The 25390-nt window shown below is 45.0% G+C and overlaps 1 protein-coding gene across 6 annotated transcripts in view; it reads right to left on the bottom strand.

Annotated features, from left to right (window-relative positions):
* Positions 1–25390, bottom strand: part of BNIP2 (BCL2 interacting protein 2) — a 646636-nt gene that overhangs the window by 80969 nt on the left and 540277 nt on the right. The window lies entirely within an intron of this gene.

The following is a 25390-nucleotide window of genomic DNA, read 5'->3' as shown; positions in this document are numbered from 1 at the left end:
CCTGGTGGCAAAAAGCCATGCATGAAGACTTACTCAGCACTGGCTCTGTGTTTTGTACCAATGTCACCATTGTTTAATGTTGCTTCTTTCACAAGGAACATACCACCTTGATGAAATCCCAGTCCTTTGATACTTCTTCAGCCTCATTCAGAACATCACATCCTCCAATATAATGGCTTCAGGTGAGAATCTAGACATATGGATGGGCCCAGAGCTAAAGGTGTTGGAACCTAGGTGAGAGTAGTTGGTCTTGATGAAGGTAGATAAGAATCCTGAACTGATAGGGTGCTGAAACGCAGGCGGGAATCACGGTATGGTGTAGGCAAGGTGGATACTCTCAGGACTAGAACTGAGTAGAACTCGGTGATCGGTTTAGTGAAACGCTAATTACATTAGATGTCAGATTTTGTAAAGTTATGCACCAATTGAGCCTGTTAGGACCAGCAGACTAACATGCACTGGATGTTGGCAGGTGAGGCCTCAACAATGGAAGAGAATCACTGGTTGCATCAATTGAGATGGAAGTGGACAATAAGTGCTTCTAAATAGTATATGAGGCCAAGTTGGTCATGAATTTGCATGTTTAAGAAGCATCACAGACATCAATGTGTTCAACAGCAGCATGAGAATCGATTTGAGTCCTCAATGAGCTTGTCGAACTATGTGGCCTACAGATCAGTGCTTAGCTAGTAGGGAAGAGGATAATCAATATGCCCTAGAACACTGCTGCAGCAAGGAGTAACAAAGTAATATCATTAAGGTATTAATTGAGCGTGGACCTAGTTACAAGAAGCAACAGAGCACTTTACAATGATGGGGGGATGAAAATTGTGGAGGATGCAGAGAGCTAAGAGGGGAGGGAGAGGGTGGGAAATTGGTAGCAAGGGATCTAAAAGAAGTGAGGAGCCGATTACACAGTGTCAGGTAGGGTGGGGTGTGGGGGGTTTGTGGACCTAGGTGTTACGAGGGAGTAATTCCCTGAAAAGGAGGATCTTGAGCTCCTTGCTGCACTTTAAAAGAGAGGGGGGCAAGTCTGATGTTGACAGGGAGCTGGTTCCAGATTCTTGGGGCGTAGACAGAGAAGTCCTGTCTTCTTTTGGTTCTTTCCTTCCTGCACCGGGAGAGGTCAAGTCTGTACATGTCCTTACTTCTGGTGGATCAAAGGCCCCTATACATGCTGATTTTCTCAGTGCGGTAGCTTGGGGTATCAGGGCGACAACCTTGTAGATGATGCAGCAGGACATGAAGATGATACAGACTTGTAGCGGGCGATAGTGCATTTAAATGAGGGTTGTGGTCAAGTTTGTGAGTCCTTTCATGAGTAGTGTTGCAGCATGCAGGACACATATCAGGGGTGTCAGTAGTCGCCGGAAGGCCTTCCAAAAGGGCATTGCCATCATCAAGGTGAGAGACCAAGGCTTTGACAGCAGATCTGAAGTTGTTTTCTGGAATGAAGGGCTTGGAGAGAAGGTTGGTACCAAGCATTTTGTGTCTTTCTTGCTATTTGTTGTTTGAAGGAGAGGTATTGTTCAATGTCTAACCCATGGGACTTGCGGTTGGCCTGCTGTGGTGTGAAGACCTTGAAGTTCATAGCATAGGGCCAGGTTTGGATGTCAGAGTGTTCGGTGTTGGTCAGCAGTCAGCAGTAGGAATTCAGTATTGGAGGGTGGAGTTTCAGGTAAACAATGCACATACAGAACTAGAGCAATGTGAGGCAGACCATGAGCCTGTGGATGTCTCTGATGGAGGATATCTTGGGGTAGGGCTGCGTGCCATTTGGGTGTTGCTGGATGTTGTGTGGAGCGAGGAGGGTTCTGAGCGGTTCCATGTGAAGATTGAAGATCACAGGGTAAAGGATGGATCTTTGCAGGGCTCCACAGGTGATGGCTAGAGTTGGTGGTTTGGAGGAATCCATTTGTATGAACTGGTGGTGATTAGCAAGTGGTTGAACAAGCTGAGAATGATTTAGCTGATCCCCATGCAGCAATGTAGTTTGTCAGCGAGTGTCTGGTGGTCTATGTCTAATCCTAGTGAGAGGTCCAGTATGGCCATCATCAAGGGCTTTAAGGGCATCAATATCCTTGATGGTAGCAGTTTCGATGCTGCATCTGGGTCTGAAGCCAGATGGTAGGACTGAAGGAGTTGTTGGATTCGATGTGTTGGAGGAGTTGCACGGTTACTGCTTTCTCAAGGATCTTACCTAGTTACCTAGAATGGGAATATGGATGATTTGGAGTAAGTTGCTGAGGTCGTCAGGGCCCAGCGTTGATTTCTTAAGGAGCAGGAGGATTCATCCAGTGTTCAGGGTCAAGGGGAAGGTGCATTGAGTTTGAGAGCTGTCGAGTGTCAGGTAAGGCATGTGAGAGGACGAAAGAATGGTCTGGATACAGGGTGGAATTTTAAATCACTGGGCTCTTTATTTACACACTTACAACCACTCCCACAGTGGGAAGACTGTCCACTATCGCCACCTGATATGTAGATTGTGGTTGTTGACCCTCAGACTCATTGGCCGTTAAGACGCCCATGCAAGTATCACCCCTTGGTGTTTCTTCAAGGGCCTCTGGTTGTAACCTCCTATAGCTCCCTCCCTTCTCAGGGGGAGCAGGAGTTTGTGATATATGGGTCTAAAATATTTATGGGAGAAATATTTCCTTTCACCTATCTTCCCTTCTGAAGTGCCGGGGGGGTGGGGGGGAGACCAACTCCCTTACCTTGGTCTTGTATCAGTGCCAGAAGGAAAATCCTCTTAATTTAGTTTATTTATTTGTAACGCGCACCAATCCCCTTCCTCTGGTCTTGTCCCTCCTCCGCCAGTCGTTCCTACAACAATCACTCTTTCTGACTATGTGAGGGGATTCGTTTTATGTCTGGTGGTCTCTTCTTTTGTCTAGATACTGTTTTTATTTTTGTGCCCTTTTTCGGGGAGAGTTTATACTTTCAATCTTCCTCTCTCTCTCCGGCACAAAGTTTAGGAGCCAACATGAAAAAGGGATTGTAGGGGTATTACTCGATGTCCCCTTGTTTATTATTCCCTGGTTCCCCCTCCGATATCCCTAAACCAGCTATAGCCCACCAGTGGGGAACATCCCAGCTCGGGCCTCCCCTCGTAGCTGGTGCTTCTTCTCGGGGGTCAGAGGCTTCCTTTGGTATGTGAAGCGGGTGCACCGCTTCCTTTTTTTTATGCTTCGTTGCCTTCGCACACGTACCAGAGCTCGAAGCCCTCTTTCGAGGACTGCCTTAACTTGTCTGTGTTTCGGCGCAAGACTGTCCCAGTGTCCTGCCGACACGCATTCTCGTGGCCTGTGCTCTCAATTCTCTGTAAATATTCTAATATCTTTCTCCGTGCTGACCAGTCGAAGTCTGCACTGCCTCGCTCTACTACCACAGCCGTCTTCCTCTCTTCCTCCTTCACGCTGCCTCACCGTTTTGAATTATTACTCGACAATTCTTGACTAGAACGGCTGGACTCTCTCCAGTGTCTCTTCGTCGGCCATTTGGATTCCCTTACTCCAGGTATAGAAGGGGAGAAGTGGCTTGGCTAGTGTATGTATACGTCTCTTTAACTGCAGTAAAAGGTGTAAGTGGTAAGAGAGGGTTCCTACCCTGTTCTTTCTTTGCTTCCATCCTGTATTCAACAGGAAAATCAGTTGGGCTACCCAGTGGGGCTGTTTCTATCTCGTTGTAGTTCTGTGCTTCGTCACTGGAAGGAGTGCTTCAGTCAGAAGGGTTTTCAGTATGGATGCATGGAGGATGTTGTCCGTTTACAATGTGGCCTTTCGGGATGCTATGGTGAAAGCAAGGTCTTCCATCGTGAGTGACTTGAAAGATGACCAGGCAGCTGTGTTTTGCGCGATGCGATGTGTACTGTGCTGTCAGTTGTGCCGTTGGTGTCTATGTTTTGGGCAGATCATGCTGATCTTGTTGATGAAGGAGTTGATGGTGGTGGATTTGTTGATGGAATATGGTGCACTTGGGTCAGGCAGAGGGTTGATGCAGTGCTCAATAGCTTTGAAGAGGGCACTGCTTTCGTTGTTGGCTATGGTGTCTGGGGAACCAGGAGGACTCGGACAACAATGGGTCATGGTATATATGAGGTTATTCAAATAAAAGGAAAAAAGCCTAACTGATCTTATCACTAAAAGGGAAATTCCCTTCCTCCTAAAACAAAAACTAAAATGTCCTCATTGTAGTCTAAAATAAAGAGCAGAGACCGAGTTCCTAAGTTCCTAACTGGCCCTACCACTTCAGAAAAACATATCTAAAAAGAAAAGGAGGCTTGTATAAGAGCTTCGGCATGTGCTTCTTAGAGCACTTATCTCTGTCTCAAAGTTCTATTAGTATATCTCTAAACAGTATCCAGACCTTGTGTGCAGTTCGTTGTTTACATAGAAGTGTCTTTTCTACTGTTCTTACTTTCCACCTCTCTGGGAAAATGACAATTCCTCTTTCTTTATATTCTTCGCCATTTACCACTGGTTCATAAATTAATCTTTTAGAACGTGCTTTACATCAGGGATCAGTCTCTAAGCGCAGGACTGCGATTCGAGCCTGTTTTGCTCTGCATAATCTTGCTTCCATCACAAGCGCGTTGCCCCCAAGCTATCCCACTAGCCCTGGTTAAACCCTCCAGGATCCATTAAGCTTTTACCAATAGTATAAATCACTCCAGGATTTACGTTTGCATGTAATTATCCTTTATCCCAGCTCTTATGGCACTGAGACTCCCCAAAGTCTTGTGGCTCTGCGGTTGGATTACTGCCTTTCCATTCAAGCACTGTTGTACATGTGTTGGCTTCCGCCAGCCTGTATACAAATCACACATTTCTTTGACACCCTACTCCGCAGGATGTGTGTCGATATAAGTAGGTTCATTTCCCAAACTGAAAATAGCTTCCCTAGTCTTCATAGATAGTGCTCCTGTTTCTATCACTCTTTACCAACTGGGGCTGCTTGCCCATTACATACTTTTAGGCTTTCATGCTTAGTGACTTCTCCAGCCTTCATATGCGATATTTGCCATACTCATTTCAGATTACCTGGGTTTTGTGCTCGTTCCGATTTCGCAGTGTTTTGTACCAGGAAGGGTTTTGGCAGTCTCTGAGCCCGTAGCTTATCACACTCACTGGCATTCTCACAGTGGGAGCCTTTCCTCTCTTTCTGCTCATCTCCCTTGGACCGGCACTCACTGTGTGGATCTCAGACGCTGGTTCCTTGGTTGTTTCTGGTTTTGGCGCCAGTTGCTGGGTGCCCAGCCCACCACTGAGCTTTAGTGCTGGCGCCACCAGAAAAGTGGATTTTCCTCCCGTCCAGACTCCTTTCTTGAGTGGAGCCTCCTGCTTGGTCAGCGTGTCCCGCTTTGTATCCTCCACCTAGCAGGTTTCACTCCTGCTACGGAACCGCTGGCTGAGTGGCTGTGCATAGCTCTGCCTCTCCAGTACGTGTTGTCAGAGGCTCGACCTCGGACTGTGGATTCTCCTCCCTGCGTAGGAGTTGCACACGGCTCCCTACTCTCTCTCCATTCACAGTTCTTATTCTGTACCTGTACGTCATCACAATCAAAAAAGGTGTGTCCTCCTTTTGCAGCAGCCCTCAGATAACAGTCGCCATTACCTGAAGTAAATGGGGAGGAAGGAGGATTTCTGGTGCTTGTAGTAAAAACTTGAGAACACTGTTCTTTCCAGACCCATGTATGCAGATAATTTGGTCCTTTTAGGGAGGGTCTCATTGGACTGGGAGTCCTTGTCGCCTAGAGGGGAGTCACCCTAGTGAGGTCCCACTTGACCAGACACCTAGAGGGTCTTGCTGAGCGGGCTCACCTCCTTATCCTCAAAGATGGTGGCTCTCTTCTGGGGAGAAGGGATGAATTGTCCAGATTCATCACAGGTGTTTCAGTAGTAGCTCGCTTTGGCAGTGATCAGTCGTTTGTGTGTAGCACAGAGTTTTTTGTGCAGGGCAAGGACGGCTGGGCTGCAGGATCTTCGCCAAGTCTTTTCTTGTTTTCTGATTGTTCATTGGAAGTTGCATTCTTGGGTGTACCAGATTGTGGAAGGTTTACGCTTGAGGGTGCGTGGTTTCACTGGGTCACGGTGGTCAAGGTTTGTTACAAGGGTGGCTTTAAGATCTTGGAGAAGTGAGTTGCAGTCCTGGTTCTATGGAAATAGATGAGACCATGTGAGCTGGAGTTACGTTTGCTGGGTTTCTGATGGGGTTGATTGATTGGTGTGACAAGGCTAATGTCAAAGGGGATTGGTCTGGCCAGTCAAACGGGATTGCAGACCTGTGATGCAGGATGAGGTTGAGGATATTACCTTTCCTGTGAGTTGGGTATTCCGTGTGCTGTGTTGGGATCAGAGTGTCAAGTAGACCGTGGAGATCTTCCTTCATTGACTTGGTGCTGGGTTACTAGGGATTTTGAAATCATGGAAGAAGATAAGGTGTACCAGGGACTCAAGCAACTGATGAAGTTGGGAGAATGTAGCTCCTCTGTGTCTTTGGTTTTGCAGTGCTTGATGAAGTACACCTCTCACAATTTACCACTCTTTCATAGAGGAGAAACTGTCATCCTTATTAAATCTAACCAAAAGGCAAACTTGGGCATTTGAATGGCAAAAGGATTCTGCCCTTTCAAGTGGTAGCAGGATCGAAATATTCTATCACACTACGAGCAGGCTCAGGTATGTTTAGTTCTTGTAGCAGGCTTGCGTTGAAGCCTGGTAAACTTGTACCCTAATGCAGGCTTGGATGATAGGCCCAAAGGCCCAATGCAGGGGTTCCCACCAGTCTGGAATCCTCTGGAGTCTTCCACCTTTTGTTGGGATAAATTGTCCAGAGAGATTTTAACTTGGCCTGGGAAATCTTAAACCGTGTGCTCATCCTAGACTTCTAGAAATTAGTATGCTCTGGAGCAACTGTTTAGTGTATTACTTATACAGCGCACCTAACCCAAGGGTAACTGGGCCCAACTTTAACAAGGTCATGTGCTAAAGCCCTCGCATTGTTGAGCAATGCAGGTTTGCAGGAGACCGCTGCCCCACGTAACACATTTTGTTATGTCCACGCTACAGAGCCAATATAATCAGAGGTTCAGGACCCTCTGCAGCAAAGCCCCCGCAGGTCAAAAAAGGTAGCAGGTGCCCCTCTCTAGAAAGAATATGGCATGATAACCTGTTCTGTAGTTTTTTCCCACTTTGAGAGTCCGCAGCCATCGCTTTTAGGTCACTGTACTTTTCACAAAGGAGGAATATCCAGTTGCATATCAGTCTTTGCCCTGCCCACAAGGGCAGTCCAGCAACGAAATGCCAGGCAAACCTCCTATGAACAAGAGTACCAAAAGCAACCCCATACACGTGTTTCAGCCTTGTTGAGCCTCATTAGTGAGGTGGAGCTGTGCCTCTATGAGCACAGTGAGCAAGGGGTCCACGTCTGGGTTGCCCCAGGTAACTTAGGGTGATCAACCCCAAGTTCCTTACAAAAATACAAAAAAGGTAGCAGACACCCCTCTCTAGAAAGAATATGGCATGATAACCTGTTCTGTGGTTTTTTCCCCACTTTGAGAGTCCACAGTCATCGGTTTTAGCTCAAAGTACTTTTCACAAAGGACGAATATCAATTTGCATATCAGTCTTTGCCCTGCCCACAAGGGCAGTCCAGCACCGAAATGCCAGGCAAACCTCCTTTGAACAAGAGTACCAACAGCAACCCCATACACATGTTTCAGCCTTAACAAGAGTGTGGTGTTGAGCGACGCAGGTTCGCAGGAGGCGCTGCCCGACTTTCCATGTAACACGTTTGTTACGTCCTCGCTACTGAGCCTGTATAATCTGAGGTTCGGGACCCTCTGCGGCAAAGCCCTCACAGGACAAGGCTGCAGTGTTGAGCGACGCAGGTGTTTGGCGACGAAGGGGTCTGCGGCATAGAGTGCAGACGTTTTACCCTCCTGTCTGTGGCTGCCAGGTAAGCAGTTGAGTATGCTTGCTGCTCTGCACTTCCTTGCCCTCCTCCCGCACCTTCCACCCTCGCTTCATGCGTGTTCGTCCCCCCCTCACCTGCGCAACCTCTCGTACTCCCCATGTGCGCCACCCGTTGCCTCCGCGTGTGCGCCGTAGCCTGCCGGTCCTTCGCAATTCCTTGCTTGCGTCCACGTCACCCCTCTCTGTTTCCCTGACTGTGTGATCGGCGCTTGCCTCACTCCCAGACCGCGTGGTTCCTTGCAATCCTTGATTGTGAGATTCCTTGCAACACCCCTGATCGCGTGTCCTCATCTCCACCGATCCCCTGACCGCAGACCCATGCTTGCCTTTCACCCTAGCCCACGTGGTCCCTTTGCAATCCTCGATTGCTTGGCTCCTCGTAACTCCCCCCATCGCATGTCCTTGTAACTTCCTCCCGATTCCCTGCCTCGCGCTTGCCCGCGTGGTCCCTCACAATCCTTGATTGCGTGGTTCCTCGCATCTCCCCTTTCGCTGGTCATTGCAACTTCCTTGCGTTCCCCGACTGCGTGCATTGCCTCGCGCTGCCCTTGTGGTCCCTCGCAATCCTTGACTGCATGGTTCCTCGCAACCCCCTAACCGTGTGTCTCGCATCTTCCCCACGTTCCCCCGACCGTGTGTTCTGTGAAATTCCTCACCCCCCCCTCTAATAAAACTCCCCCTGCTCACACTCACCCTCTGCTCTTCCTGGACTGCCCTGCTCACTGCTTTTCCAACTGTCCTGTTTCTGCCGTATCCTTGCCTACCTTACGTCATCTCTTTTCATTGCGGTTTTCCTCACTGACTGCCCTGTTTTACTTGCATTGCCTGTATTTCTCCTGTATTCTTTCCTCATCTAGGTCTGCTTTCACGGTTTTTGCTTACACTGCCTGTATTTCTCCTTGTATTCCTCCCTCAACTAGGTCCGCTTCGCCGATTTCTCCTGTGTTGGCTTTCTGTTTTTGTATTCGCCTCACTGACTGTCCTGTCCTATACTGTACTGCTGTGTGTTCCGTTGCACTCTTCCTTCCCTAGGTTCTCATTTGCCTACTACTTTGGCCCTGTAGTTTTGGTTTTGTCTTCTTAGCAAAACGTTCATTTAGCAAACTGCTCCACTATTGTCATAGCTCTTGTCATATTGTTAAATTGTCGACTATTGTCTGGTCCCTCCGTCTTGTCTGCTTGCACCCCTCCCTGCATCTCCACCACCCCTCCCATCCGCTTTCTTCTTCTCCTCTCCTCTCCTCTCCCTACCTACCTACCTTATAGTGCTCTCTGTTTCTCCTATCTTTTCTAACTGCTTCTCTATCAACTATCCTGCTCTCCTCACTAAATCTAGTAGGAAGATGTTTAAAAAGGACATCTTGGTCTCCAACCCAGGCCTCCCTATCGCTGACACCTATACCAGTGCCTTTTTCGGGGAAACACTCACCGACATCCCTTTTGTTGTTCCCTCGCCAGACCGATGGACTCTTCATATGGTCTATGTGCTTTGTCCTTTCTCTTCTTCTCCCATTAATGGTGGCAGCCGGTGGGAGGCCCTCCTGGCCCCTTTCCACACCTCCAAGGTCATCATTAAGGTTTACCTGAATGGTACCGTCGCTTTGGTTAAAAGCTATGTAGTCCGTGGAGGATCAGCTGCACTGTCCGTTATGGTGTTTGTTTCTGTATATTAAGGAATCTTTGTAAATATTTACCCATGGTCTCATAATATGTATGCTGCAAGCAAAGAAACAGTCTTACCCGGTCTGGTGTACATAGTTGTTAACAGTGCTAACTATATCCTATGGCTCTTCGCTCATAACTTAAGTCACGTATAATTAATACCTGGGGAATATTGGTATAACATCTCTAATCGTATGAGGAGATGTCCGTGAGATAAAACAATCTAAATCTGTCGTAACTCGCAGACGCCACCGCATAGAAAAGACTGCGCAGGGGGACTCAAGATGGTCGCCGGCACTGAGTAGGGTTAGGCTGGGAGACGTTGGTCTAGATTCGGAGTCCGTTTTTTAGTACATGGTATAAAAGTTGTGAGCCGCTGTGGTCTCAGAACTGTTGGAGCAGAGTTGTCTTTTTACATATGTAGAGGTTTTCTGCAACCGATCATGCAAAAAACCTCCACATATGTAAAAGACACAACTCATTTCTTGAAGACACAATTGGAGCATCGAAAGAATTTCTAATGGTATTGCTTAACTTCATTGCATTGAATTCCTGTTTTGTGTACAACAAGACCTACTATTTACAAACGTCCAGAACAGCCATGGGTGCAACCATGGCACCAGCATATGCAAACACTTTCATGTACCATTTTGAAAACGCCCACGTACTAGAGCAGCTAAGATGGAAAAGATATATCAGAAATTGGCATAGATATATAGATGACATTTTCGGGATATGGTGTGGAAGTAAAGAAGAACTGCTTGACTTCCTAGTATACTTGAATAACATTGATAGCAGAATCCAATTCACTATGGAGATCGGTAATCCCAATATTAACTATTTGGATGTCCAAACTAGAATAATTGGCCCTAACATCACTACAACACTGTACTCCAAACCAACTAATAGAAATAACTTACTACACAGGATGAGTTTTCATCCTCCCAATACTCAAGAATTTACCATATGGGCAAATGCTCAGAATAAAACGCATAGTGAGTGACCCTGACAAATGCAATGAACAACTGAACACACTACAAGAGAAACTACATGATTGAGGTTATTCTGATGACGATATTCAAAGAGCATTATTAAAAACATCTACGAAAGACTGTATAGATCCTTTGTCAAACAAAGTGGAACGGAGCAGTCCTGATCTTGTATCCGTGACTAAACATTCGAACCCAAAGCAGACTGATTAAACAAAGTATCATGAAACATTGGATTATCCTAACTAGTGATGATAGAACCAAACAATTATTTTCTTAACCACCGGTATTCGCATACCAGAGAAGCAACAGTCTGAGGAATATGTTAGTAGATACTCAAGGCAAAAGAGTTAAACCTTAACATCCAGGAACTTATCCATGGCTCTCTTGCAGAAGTTGCAACAATGTGATAAAAGGGCCTATTGTGACACATCCTAGAACAGGTGAAAGCATTCAACTGAAAAACTATGCAACATGTACTACTGAAAATGTCATATGGGATTAAGTGCCCTGGTGGAAAGTATTATGTTGGTGAAACGGCAAGAAAGATGAGGCTCAGATTAAACAAACATAAATCGAGCATCAGGAATAATAAGCTTCTGCTATAGCTAGACATTTTGTAAACAAAGGTCATACCGTCTCCCAACCGAGATTCCAAACCCTAGAAATTGTTGACACTAAAGGACATCATGTGAATGCCAAGAGAAAAAGATCTCAATGCAAAGCATTTTGGATTGAGAGTCTTGACGCCCTCTTTCCGGGAGACATGCATGAAGAATGGGACCTTAATTGCTTTCTCTAATTACCTTCTCCAAGTGTAGTTTTGATTTGTAAATTGGTATCTATTTCTAAATATCTTGTTCACAGTTAACATGACCACCTGAGTTTCTATTTGAGCAATTGGTATATACTACTAGACCCTCACCAGAAGAATCAGTTAATCCAGTGAGGTAGATACCAGTTTACACCGCATTATTAAATCATTAATATTAGATCATCATGATCACTTATTCCAACTTAGTTTAGTCTCACTTTCCAATTATTCACAAATATTGGTGGCTTTCTTTATTACAGATCTTCCATCAAAATTCTATTTACATTTGACACCAACATCAGAATTGCAACATGAGTATTTGGATTATATACCACCACACCATGAAAAAGTGATACCATATGTTTATTTTATGCAGCATTTACCCAATGACTGAGTACTATAATCAATGTACTCAGTTAACTCTAACTAGCCCGTAATGTACCATAACCATACATCTAGTTTCATTCACAGTTCTTTTATTACATTTATGATCATGCATTATGAGTCCAGACAATTGATGAAATTACTTTCCTTTAATAGGAAAGATATTGACTCATTTCACCATAACCATATATTTATGCCTGTTTTAATATCTAATTACTACATTTACCACAATGCATAACGTTTACCAACATTTTATGGGAAGATAGAAATTCACTTTTCTTTTCTTCCCATACTAGTTGATAAACTTATTGGAAGCGTCATATAGCGCCCCACAGCTATATGGGGTATATATCATCCATATTAAGTAGTCATAGCGTATATTTGGATTATTTGGTTTAGTTTGGCCAACGATATCTTTCCCACTTCAAAATGGCAGTTCTACATAGGAATCTCTGTTCCTATGACAACCGGTAGTTTACTTTACATGCACGCACAACGCTCTGCAGTCTTTTCTCTGCTGTGGCGTTTGCGTGTTACAGAAGGTATGCTTGACAGATTTATATTGTTTTCTCTCACGGACATCTCACCATATGATTAGAGATGTTATGCCAGTAACCCCCCTTTTTTACACAGGTATGAATTATATGCGACTTATTTTATGAGCGAAGAGCCATAAGATATAGTTAGCACTGTTAACAACTACGTATACCAGACCGGGTAAGACCGTTTCTTTGCTTGCAGCATACATATTATGAGACAATAGGTAAATATTTACAAAGATTCCTTAATATACAGAAACGAGCACCATAAAAGACAGTGCAGCTGATCCCCATGCACTACATAGCTTTTAACCGAAGTGACGTCCAGATACCGAGCAGGTTAGTTGAAACACTAACAGATTAACTTTTTTTGTATAGTGAAAAGAACGTTTATCATTCTCAAAAGTTAGATCTAAATGTATTCCTTCTGCTTTTTTACTTCTGGCACTACTTATCTGACCCTTCCAAATTACATACGTATGACCATCTTTATACCAGTCACTCATGTTGTTGGGGAACAAATGCTTAACACATCCAACTATCATGTTATGCTCATTATATGTATGGTGTTATGACAATATTAATCTGTTGCAATATTAATCTGTGAACATTGGGGATCCCACAATATGGTGAACACTATTATTTATTGTATTGTAATTGTGCATTTTTCTGTGTTGAACGTCTCTTTACAATCAATGATAGTCTTATATTAGCGAATTGGGGGGCCCTGACGAAGGACGGGGGCGTCCAAAGTGCATTGTCCCTCAACTCTCGCTCAGCTGTCAAACACTCCACTGATATCTGCTGCCTCCTGGAGCGACTTGTCCTCGGTCTCATCGGGACATGGTTCACGGCCAGCTTTGTCACAAGCTTTGACACTCTCCTACCTGATGGCTAAAAGATCCTCTCAGAGCCCAGGTCCAAATGTTCCGGTGGGGGTGTAGCCCTGATCTTTCCGGAGTGGATTCCTGCCTCTGTCATTCCTACGCGGGCCTACTCCTCTTTCGAATGCCTCGTCTGTTGGCTTGTTTTTTTCTAATCTCTCTCTCTCTCTCTCTGTGTGTCTACCATCTATCGGCCACCTGGTCAGGTCACCACCTTACTCTCGGAGTGGGCGGACCTCTCCTCTTCCCTCCTGGTCTCAACCACCCAACTCCTCCTTCTTGGAGACTTACACATCCACCTGGATACTTCCTGTCCTTCCTCTGGACTCTTTCATGCCCTCTGCAACTCTCACTCGCTATTTTCCCCTCTGGCCCGACTCACTCTACATGGCACACTCTGGATGTTCCAATCTCTTCAGACCTTCCCATTTCTACCCCTCTCACCACTCCTCTCTCTCCTGGAGTGATCATTTCTCCTTTCCTCGCAGCTCACCCTCTCTACCCCTCAGGCCAAGCCAACTCCAGCACTGCCACCTACCTTCTTGGTTATCCGACCCATGAAGCGTGTGTCAGTTGAGGCTTTCACTGCCACTTTCTCAGCCTCCTTCCCTTCCTCCCCCTTTGGCTGACTCATACCCTGGCAGCCTTTTCCATGCTCCACTCTGCTATATCTGATACTCTCAATGTTCTTGCCCCTGTCATGAGGATCTGCTTGAAGCCCAAAACCAGGTGCAACTCCTGGTACGACTCAGACCTCGTCACCCATAAACGCAAGTACAGGGTGGCTGAGAGGAAATGGCATGCTTCCGGTATATCCTCTGACAAACTGGCCTGCGGCCTGCTCCAAAGGCAATACCGGCTCTCTGTCCGCACCAAGAAGAGAGCTTACATCCAAGCCTGCATTTCTGAGGCATCTAACAACTCGGCTGAACTCTTTGAAAAAATCTGCAAGGAGCTGGCCAATCCTGCTGCAGTCTCTACCTCTCCTGTTCCCTCCCAGGCCCTCTGCACGTCCCTGGCTTCTCATTTCATCTCAAACTCCGGACAACCTGTCCTCTCTCTCTTCCTCACCCCCTCTTCCTTCTACTCCCTGCTCTTCCTCTGGCCCTTCTTCGGCCACCTCTTCTCCCTCCTTCTCTACCCTTTCCCCTGTTAAAGTTTTGTCAAAACAGGTTCACCCCTGTTCCTCCAAAACCATCAAGGACCACATTGACACCCTGGCTCCTGCTCTGGTTGATTTCTGCAACCACTCCTTCACCACTGGAGTCTTCCATTCTGCCCTGAAGCACTCCCTTGTGCACCCTCTTCTTAAGAAACCCTCTGCTGACCCGTCCTGCCCGGCTAACTATCGGCCAATCTCCATCACTCCTTTCCTGGGCAAACTCCAGGAAAAACTGGCCATCTCCCAGCTTAATCTTCACATTGAATCTGTTGGTTGTCTCCATGACCATCTTTCTGGCTTCAGAGCTGCCAGAAGCACAGAAACTGCTCTCCTGAAACATACATGAAGACCTGCTCTCCAATCTCAATTCCAACACCCGTGTCCTCATCTTACTTGATCTCTTTTCTGCCTTTGACACGGTCAACCATGCCATCCTGCTCAACGGTCTCTGTGATAACCTGGGTATCACCGATCAGGCCCTGGCTTGGCTGACTTCTTTCCTCTCTGATCGACCCTCCCCGGTCCAACTTGGGTCCTTCCTCTCCTCGATCTCTATCTCTACCTCTGGTGTTCCCCAGGGGTCCAACCTCTCCCCCTGGCTGTTCAACCAATACCTGGCACTTCTTGCCCACTGCATTGCCGCTCTCTGCCCCAACTCAGTGCTATGCGGATGACGCAACTAATTTTCAGGCTCCCTTCCGCCACCTCTTCTCTTTCTCACATCTCTGACTATCTGTCTGCTATCCAGGAGTGGTGTGCCGTCAATGATCTCTGCCTTAATGCCAGTAAGACTGAGATTCTCCTCATCGGCACAGCTGTTCCCTCCTTTCCTGTCACTCTCTGGCCAGCCTCACTTGGCCCTCTTCCTGCTCCCACATGTGAGGCTAAAATCCTCAGGGTCACCTTCGAGTCCACACTCTCCTCTCCTCACATCTCTGACGTCTCCAAGAAGTCACACTACCAGCTGCCCCTCCTCGGAGGTATTCTTCCTTTCCTCTCCTTCCACAGAAGCTAACTGTCTCTAGAGCTATATTTCTCTCTAGGCTGGACTATTGCAACAGCCTCTTTCTAAATCTGCCTGCCTCTACTCTCGGCCCTCTGCAACTCATTCATCCAAAACAGGACTGCAAGACTTGTCCTTGGCCTCAAGCCCAGGGATCGTATCTCTCCGGGACTGAAATCTTTGCACTGGCTCTCAGTGGCAGTGAGGATTACGTTCAAAACCTTCTGCAACAAATGACAGTGTGTGTCTGTTTGAAGAGCACTTTTGCCAGATGTGTTGCTACCAGAACGGTCCACAAGGCTTTCTGGGGCCTCAATACCTTCAACTCTCTGTTCCTAAATATCTTCCTTCTCGAGCTCTTCGCTCAACCGCCTCCAACTCCCTCAGGGTCAGTCGCTTCTCCAAGCAACAAGTTGGTGGTAGATCTCTTTCTTCGGCTCGGGCCTCCACTGGAACGAACAGCCTCCCTGCCTCTCTGAAACTTGAGGAGAACCATCTCTGGTTCCGGAAGAACCTCAATACCTTCCTGTTTTCTTCTGCTTCTCTCCCCTGCTGATCTCCTGGCTGACTCTGAAAATACACTGGTTACCTGGCTAACCTCTGATCTCAGGCCCAGGTCTCCTCCCCGCCAGTTGCATAACTGGACTGCCCCCCTGGCAATTCTGTATCCATACAGCCCCCTACCTGCACTCGACACCTGATGTCTGCACTTACCCTTGCAACTAGCTGGCCGCACTTTTTATTTATTGTTTTATTTATTTTGCTGTTTATCATATGTACTGCCCCACACTTTTCCCCTACCGCCTCCCCTGCACTTGCGTGGTCTCAATGTCACCTGGCCTAGTAGATCGTTGTCTGTCTCCCCTCTGTTCCCCCTCCCTTGCCTCGTCGCGCTTTGAAACACTTGTGTATAGGCGCGTCATAAATGCCATGCCATATTATATCATTTCAAGTGCACGAAAGTCAGGGGTGCTCTGGAGCCAGCCACTTATCAAAAAGATTCGGTCTTTGGCACAGGCACAGCCTGCTCATGTGTTAAACATGTTGACATGCTTCTAGCATTTTTCTGCAGCAGCTCCCAAAGCAAACCTAATCTAACCCATGGGAGCACGCACATCTCAATGGATATTCCTAACAAAGCGCAAATGTTTTGGAAAAAAACATGCCATTTTAACAGATCCATGACGCACGCGTTTGACAATTGTGATTGATCCACCCTGGACACCCCATTTCTGAAGAAGAGGGAATATATACCATAACTATTTGTGAATGAAGCAACAAATGACAGTGTGTGTCTGTTTGAAGAGCACCTTTGCCAGATGTGTTGCTACCAGAACAGTCTAGTGGGAGATGGACGATTCCCTTAGTGCTCTTGCATGAAGTCGAAGATCATCTTAAAAAAAAGGACATGGAGTGCTTGTGAAAATCAAGTCCTACTGGCCTCTTCCAAAGAGCAGGGAGGTTAAAGTTCCAAAAACAGTCCTTACAGCTCCAAATGTCAATGTGGTGCAGCCGGTCTGGTGAAGACCATCAGATGTTACTATGAAAGAAAGCCTAAATTAAGGCCCTGCCATAACTGGTTGATTTCATTGATTTGGACGGATCTGGCTTGAGAAAAAAAAATGGGATTCCCAAAGGACTTTTTTTTCTCTTCATTCACCACTCCAGAACTTGCAGAGCCGGCTGGTGAACAGGAAAAGCTAATCCTTTGCCTGGCTCTAAAAGGGCCCAATTTGCAGTACAAAATACAGGTGCTACAAAATAATGCAGTCAGAGCGGCACTTAATATCCCTAGAGCCAATCAGATTACCCCAGTAAGACAAAATATCCATTGGCTTCCAATCCAGGACAGAATTGCCTTCAAAACTCTATCTCTGGCACACAAGTGCCTCTCAAACACTGCCCCAAAATATTTAGTGGACAAATGTACAAAAAGAAAAAAAAAGAAATCAAACGAACAGACCCACCCGGTCTATACATGCAAACTTGCTAAAGATCCCCAGATTCAAACTACAAAAAGCAGGGGGTAACAGATCCCCGGTACTAACTGCTAAACTTTGGAATTCTATGGCCCCAGTTCTAAGAGCAGAACCATCCTTCTGGACCTTCAGAAAAAAGGTGAAAACTTGGCTCTTTGCACATGAACAGTAAGGTCTTCCGTTTTTCCTCTAACTGTACCAGTAATGTTATGAAATGCCTACATCAGTAATGTTTCTGCGTACCTCCATTGTAATGTCTGTCTTGCCAGTAACAACACTGTAATCCTTCAATGAATGCACCCATATACCTTTGGGTTTGGTGCACTTTACAAATGAATAACTAAATAAATACACGTGAAACATATAGAGTCTGGTGTTTAGAACTACCTGTACATAGGTCACCGGCTTAGCACTCGAGGCACAACCGAATGGTGGCAATTCTGTATCCTACACAGTTCAATGAAGGGGGGATGGATTTGCAGGACAAAAATGGAGTGGCCTAGTTGAAGGGTACTCAACTAATTAATGGAAGGAATCCTGCCACCTGCAATGTCTGTTTCCTCGCAGACTAATCATACAAGTATTGGTTGATGGACAAACTCTGCTGCTGAAAGCAGGCAGGAATTACTTCAATAACCATCAAAAATACACAAGGGACTGTACTCGGGGCAAAGCCCATCACCACTTGACCTGCAGGAAGCAGGTCAGGGTTTAGGCACTCTAAGCCATACAACTGTCATCCTTTAAACAGCTGTTCAGCTAACATGGAAGAATAGAAACCCCAGGAGACATTTTGTTCATAGGCGGCAGCTGCAATGTCACCAGGACTCTTTATTTCCTTGGATAGAACCAAGAAGGTTGGAACAAGTAGAAGAGGTGCCGTTGTGAATCCCTCTCCCAATAGGGTTGTGCAAATCTTCTGCGACTAACCCACCACAGTGTGTCATAAGGGTGCTCGGAAGTAGAAACCTAGCCAGCAAACTGCCACACGGATCTACCACTGCATGGGAACAAACAGTAGGGCCACCAGAGGCAACTCATCCACCTGGAGACCAACATGTCTTGAGACCCGGCATTTAGTACCATCACATAGGTCGCTTAAGCATCAAGTCTGGGTACTTCAGAAATAGGCTTAACCGATCGTCGACCAACTAACAAGCTGGGAGCATCTAAGTCACCTTAAGTTCTTGGGAGTCATTACAAGTCCACTGATACCGCTGGCTGTTTCTGGAACAGAGGGCTCAGTACCCTTTGCATGGGATCGGCCTCTGCCTGCATGAAACATGCCCTGAAGACATTTGCAGACATATCCCTTGCACCTCATATATGGTATGTAAAAAGACATCAGTAATTGAGAATCTACCTCCACAAAGGAGTGGCTAGGCTGGTACTTGCCTGGCTGCCTTTACCTTTTTCAGACTGGAGGAGTGTTGGCCCAAGAAGTGCTTGTGGGACTTTGGTGTAGGTGCTCAGCTTACTTCAAGATAGCACTAAAGCCAACCTGTATCACTGTCCCTGAAACTGGCCCCACATCTCAACTGGTGGTTCTTGTGGACCCCAATATGAACTTTAGGAACAATACGATTACTAATGAGTGAAAACATCATGAATAAACATACCAGATCTAACGTTGCAGGGACACTTGACAAAGCTGGCGTGGGCCTGCAGATAGACTAAGCAATAATCAACACTTAAACTGGCCTTAAGCATGATAAGCACTTCGGTACAGGCCAGCCCTGGAAACAAGAAAAACAAATTTTCAGTGGTCTGTCTGGAAGCAACAAGTTCCCTTCTCTTGTGAGCATTTGAAATAAGCATCAGACAACTCACTATGATCTTTTGTCCTAAGTTGTGGAACTACTGGGGCGCAGAGATTACAAATATATCATGGTACCTATTGTTACTGTATTGAATTTGCCAGACGGAAAGAGTTGCACAGCATATGTTAGACATGATGGTGAACAAGAATTACAAACAGTAGTGGAATACTCAAATATTCATGTAACTGGATTGAGAAGCATGCCTACCCCCAAAAAATGAGGAGAGAAAATCTGAAGGTGAAAAGATTCACGTTAGGATGGAAAAAAGGAAGAGTGCAGTGATGTTATTTGGGCATCCTTGCCGACTATCATTTAATGCGATCTTGGAATCTAGATGCTATCTGCCCTCTTGGAAGCATGCAATTATCGTCCCCATCTTCAAAAAAGGAGATTGTGCCAGTCCATCATCTTACAGGCCTATATCATTGCCAGGGCCAACCTGTTGGGTATGATTATGAAGATTTACGAGGCCCAATATATGGCTGCCACCACTTGTGGAGCCACGCTGTGGGGTCATGTTGACAAAGCTACTGGCCCTATGAGGCTCAGCTCCTAATTTTGCTGTTCATAACAAACTGGGGGCCGGTAATCTTGAAGACGCCTGGCGACTTGCGCCATTGTTGCATCGGCTTCGCACATAGTGCAATTCCAGGTTAGACTTAACACACTTTGTTATAAAAGCCTTACAGAACGGAGATGATAGTCAGAAAATTCTGTAGCTACTATTTATTCATAAACAATTGACATTATTACAGGTCTCATTACCTTTTCCTGCATGTAATACCTCACCAGTAGCTCACAAACGGACAGCTCATTCAAAGGGTCAGAGATCGGAGAGAATCTTTCAAACTTTAGGTTAATTCAAATAGAATGCTTGCAACAATCAGCCAGACTGATACATTACAGCCCTGTCTTACTTGGAGTCACAGGAAGCCAGATAGGTGGCTGTTAACAAGAGCCAAATTGAAGGTCTGTTGCTAAGGGCAAATACAGCTAGCTGGGTCAGGTTTTCTAATACCGCTGGCTGTCCTCTTTGCAGGGATCAAGTTGAAGATATATTTCAGCCGTAAACTGCCTTACGTGTTTTCATATTCCCACATATTGGCATGGTTCTTGACCCATTCAAGACCTTGTCTAGAATGTGGTTAATTGATTTATCTGATTTTTATTAAGCCTGGAATTGTATGCCAATTTTGCACAATTAATATAGCCGAGTTAGAGACTTTTTGCACATTTTGCATATTTTGTATAATATGAATGATGGTGTAGGTTATTGATTGCATTTGATGTGATTGTATACTGCATTTTATTTGATTGTAAAGGATCTGATTTTATTTTGTAGTGTAGGTCTTTTAGGACCTATTGGTCGAAAAAAAAAGTGAATTACGATATTAACTTTGCTAGAAACTATGTTAAGTTCCCAAGGAGGAGGGGCCAGACCCCAAATAAAACTATCCTCCTACAGGCAGGAGCACAGGGGGCCTTTGGGCCGATATCATTTCACCCAGAGCATCATCAACATGACACAGATCTTCGTACATCCTCTTCTAAATCGCCAGGCATTCAGGTGGAAAAAGCTTGGGTTATGGTCAAGAGTGCTGCCTGTTACAGAAAAACTATCCTTAAAAGGAGTTTTCACCAAGGACAAATCACAAGTTCAAGACACTTGGACTAGGATGGAGCAGGAGCGACAGCATACACAAGATCAAAATGCCAATGGACAGCCACAGTAACCCTCCTTTCCAACTGCTGCCCAGCTTTTATTTTTGTCTGTGTGCTGGCAACTGATGAAAGCTACCAAGTGTTCTCTACCTTGCTCGTCCAGTTGTGCTAGAAACGTGTCCAAACCCAGTTTAGACAGGTTAGTTTGAACAATGAAGTAGTTGCTGTAATCTGATACTAGAAAACACTAGTCATAAGGCAGTTTAATACTTGGAACAAGTATTTCTCTGGCCAAACAACCATTTTAAAAAAGTGCATTAGAGGTCAGTGCTGTGAATGTGGCCTCTATAGTACAATAGCTGATCCATCAAGTTCATGTAATACCCAGTATAACCTAAAAAGGGTTTCACCTGGGTGTGGGTGGCTCACAGTCAAGGACTGCCTGGGTCTTGCTCGGTAAAGGCTGGACTTTGTCCGCATCACCCTCATGCCCAAAAAAACCAAAAACTGGGCCCGCGTGGCCTTTTGATGACTTGATTGTAAGCTTGGCTCTTTGGCAGGCTTGCACCACATTCTGTATTTGGCTTCAATTATCCTCCCAAACGTGAAGATGATAACACAGTCTAGAGAAGCGAAAGACATGTTTCAATGTAGTGAAGGGATGATTCACTAGCCTCAAAAAGGTTGCAAGCGCATTCTGTAACCCAAAATACATGACCTGGAAATTGTACAAGGTTTTAGGTGAGGAGAATGACTTTCTTCTTGGCATGCTGGGGTAAGGTTGGCTTTTCACAAGAACCACATTTTCACTAAATGTCAGTTTGCAGCATGCTCCTCAGCCAGGTTTGTGCAGGGAAATATCAGAAACGCTTTGGTGGCAGTACATGATCTTCTAGAGCTTGTCAGTCAGCGTTTCTGCAGGGTCAAGAGAAGGGTTCAACACTTCATGGTCTCTCCCAGATAATAGTGGATCCAGTGCTGTCAGTACCAGGGTAGGGCTTTACTGCCACAAAGGGCCTTAACAGGTTGCAGGTTCAGGCAAAGCATCTTTACAATCTATATTTAGGATGGTGCCTTCCTCCATGCTTCAGGATTTGTCAGCAAGATAGTGGAGCAGCACGTCCTTATTTAAGTGCTAATGGGACTATGCAGGGCTCCTAAAGCTGCAATACAAAGGATTGCCAGTCAGTAGGAGTCTCCACATTCAAACTTTGGAGGCTTCTTTCTGGCTTTCTCAGATGTAGATTCAGGCTGCATTCCTAGATTAAAAAGTCATACAATTGGTCATATCATGTTCAGGCAACTAACCCTTTCTCTCTCAGGCAGGCAAAAGCCATGAACACATATGGCAACATGCATATCCCATTCACTCATAGGAATGTCTGGCCATTGGATTCAGTACTGGAGTTATACATTGGTTCCCAGTAGGGACATAGCTGGGGTTCAGCAGGTTGTAGCCCATCATGATTATAGGAAGGCTGCCAACAAACATAGCCCACACAGCCAGTTGTGCAAGGAGATTTGCACAAGAAAACAGCCGACTTAGTATCTTAAGGGCACAGCCCATATTTGAATGCATCTGATGAGGCAGAGAGGAGTACACATCAGGAGAAAAAGTTGGATTAACCAGGTAGAAACAAATCCAAAATATATTGGGCCTCAGGCCAGAGTGGTAATACAGAACTTTCTGACTGACACCGACCCATAGCTTATCCTGACACACTCAGGCAGACACAGATACGATCTTCCTGTTCTCAGCAAAACTGGGACCACCAATCACATTGCAAAGAATACCTCAACAGTCTTGACTCTGGCAGAAGGAATATTCACGCAGTTAAAAGCCCTAGAAGTTGGATGAACTTTGAAGCTTGGTTACCGGAGTCTAGCTGGAACATAGATACTGTTCGGCAGATGTCCAGGACCTCTACAATGAACTGATAGTAAGCAGGCTAATTGACAAAGGCTTCAGGCAATATATGTAATCTGATGTGGGATGCTTGCACAGCCAGTTTGACTGTGACCCAGCATCAAAACACGCAGAGCATCCGTGAAGTGACTCCATACACGACACCTAACCAAATCTTTGACTCCCACGAGGGGGAAGGCTGGCTTTAGCATTATCCATATCATTTAATACTTACTTCAAAGGAACGCTCCAATCTACTTATTGATAAACTATAGAAAAAAAAAACATTTGGGTAACGCAGAGATATACCTATTTGCCTTGAAAAACGACATTTTAGTCGAACCACGTGTTAGCTGTTTCTGCTAACTCAAATATCAGACAGAAAACTGGAATACCAAGCAGTTGAAGACTTTGGGACACTTTGTATCTGGACAATTATTGTGAACTTTACTGGCGAAGCGCGGAGCGCGAGTAGTTTTTTCACCTTTGACTAGTATATGTAGTGGTATCAGGGTTAACCACATACTACTCACCACGCAGCTGGCACACAATACTCCTATCTCCCTAGCGCAATAGGACACGGTCTATCCCAGTTTCAGGTTTCTTACCAGCATCAAAAGCGGCGCCTTTTCTGTCACTCGACAAATAGATCTTGATGTAGTGAATCAAGACCTGCACAATAGAAAGTGGTTCAACACAGAGACAATATTAAGACAGAGCATGTTCCTGGCATGGTTATTGAGGTCAAGAAATGCAACAATGAGAAGTGCTCACAGTGATGTCAGCAAGGGATGATTGAGGGCCACAGGGTGGAAATCTGAGAACTCAAAGATATCTATTTCGAGGGGCATTGGCCCAAAACTGCTGAGGAGTTGTAAGAAGTTATGAAGCCTCCAATGCACAGAACCACCCTAGCTTTAAGACCAATCCATTCCTAATGTCCAATCCGCTTTATGCCATTGTCTGACATAAGGGATACTAAAGGGATACAGTCTCAACGGTGAGAGTCAGGAAGGCAGGTAAAACATAATGCATGGCAATACTTCTTTGACCACCACAGGAGGCACACTTGTCAAACAGTGACATGGTTACTCAAGGAAAAGGATGAAAATAGGCTGTGGACAAAATAGTAAAAAAATAAATTAAAAAGTTCCACGAACAACAAAAAAGCATGCCCACGGAAAGTGCCTAACAAAGACATTGAGTGAAGGCTAAGTACTGCTTTCAGAACCATGCAAAATAAGAATACTAGATGTCAGTACAAGGTAGGTATTCTGGCATTCTGGAGCAGTCTGGCTGCCTTTTTTCCGTTTACAGAATGCAGAGAATTGCAGTTAAACTAGGAGAGATTGGTAAAGATTTAGGTGTAATGACAGACAGAAAATCTGTGAATTAAAGTAAAAATGTAATTTGTCTGTGGCGATATTGGACTTTTAAAATTGTTAATTATGTGCAGTCATGAAAATGAAATGATTAGTATTTAAAAAATAATTAATAAGAGCTATTTTAATTACTTGCTTTAAGAAATTCTTAATGTTGTTTTGTCGATCATATCAAGTGTACATTTAAAGGGTTTTGATATTGATATGAAACGTTCTGCGAACTGAAACACACAATATAAAAAAAATTATACATTTAAAATACATGCCTATATGTTCATAGCAGAGAAAAAGGACTGGGTTATAGGAATGCAGTGAGCAAATGCGGGAGCCACATCCTGCACAAAAGGTAGGGACACCCAAAGAGCCTGAATGAATGGAGACTGACCACAAAGTCATTTTCATTAATACTACAAGTAGACTGTGTGGCTATTTGTTTCTCCTGATGAAGCTGGAATTTGTGATACGCCATCTTATAAGATGGTTGAAGCTTACTATCTGAAGAATGTTTGCAAACTGGAAGAAGCTATCATTATTTGCCAGCTCGACATGCAGCCTTTATGGTCTCTTACTTTCATCCACAGAGATGACCTTGCAAGAACACAACAACCCCATCAGACCAAACCAGAAATCCTACATTTTATCGGGTGACTTTGCTACTGGGGCACTTAAGACTATTAAAATGTAACCACAATACAGAAAACAATGATGTTTCTAGCTCTAAAAATATGTACCTGATTGGGAATGAACATTCACATGCATTTAAAAGCTAGTAAGTTATTTCCATGGGCATTTGACTAAATACAGACGCCATGATTCAAAGGAATAATTTTCACATTCTAGAATTGTTTCATTCAAAAGCCCTTCCCTTTGCATAAAATATATAGCCAATACTGAAGATATTGGATAGTGCTTAGGGTTCCGCTTTAAAGGAATTGTGCATTAACTAGAACACAAATAAATTAGTACTAAATCAGAGTTAACTTCCTTTTTTGTTTCTTCGGTTTACAAGTTAAGAAGGAGGTAGGGACTAGTAACCACCTTCTAATAAACAAATCAGAGCTGTGAAAATGAGGTCATGGGTATGAAGTTTGTGGCAGTGATTATTTAGGTGGAAGTGAACGGCATGAAGTAGTGATATCCCAATGCAAGTGCAAAACAGATAATGAAACGGAGGACATGGAAACGTAGTGGCAAGTTGTAATCACAATTCTCTAGGCAAATTGGCAAGCCA

This window comes from Ambystoma mexicanum, chromosome 11 (assembly GCF_040938575.1).
Source record: "Ambystoma mexicanum isolate Mex_15411 chromosome 11, UKY_AmexF1_1, whole genome shotgun sequence".
NCBI lineage: Eukaryota > Metazoa > Chordata > Amphibia > Caudata > Ambystomatidae > Ambystoma > Ambystoma mexicanum.
Note: the sequence above shows the minus strand (reverse complement) of the source record. Positions and strands in the feature narration are given on the sequence as shown.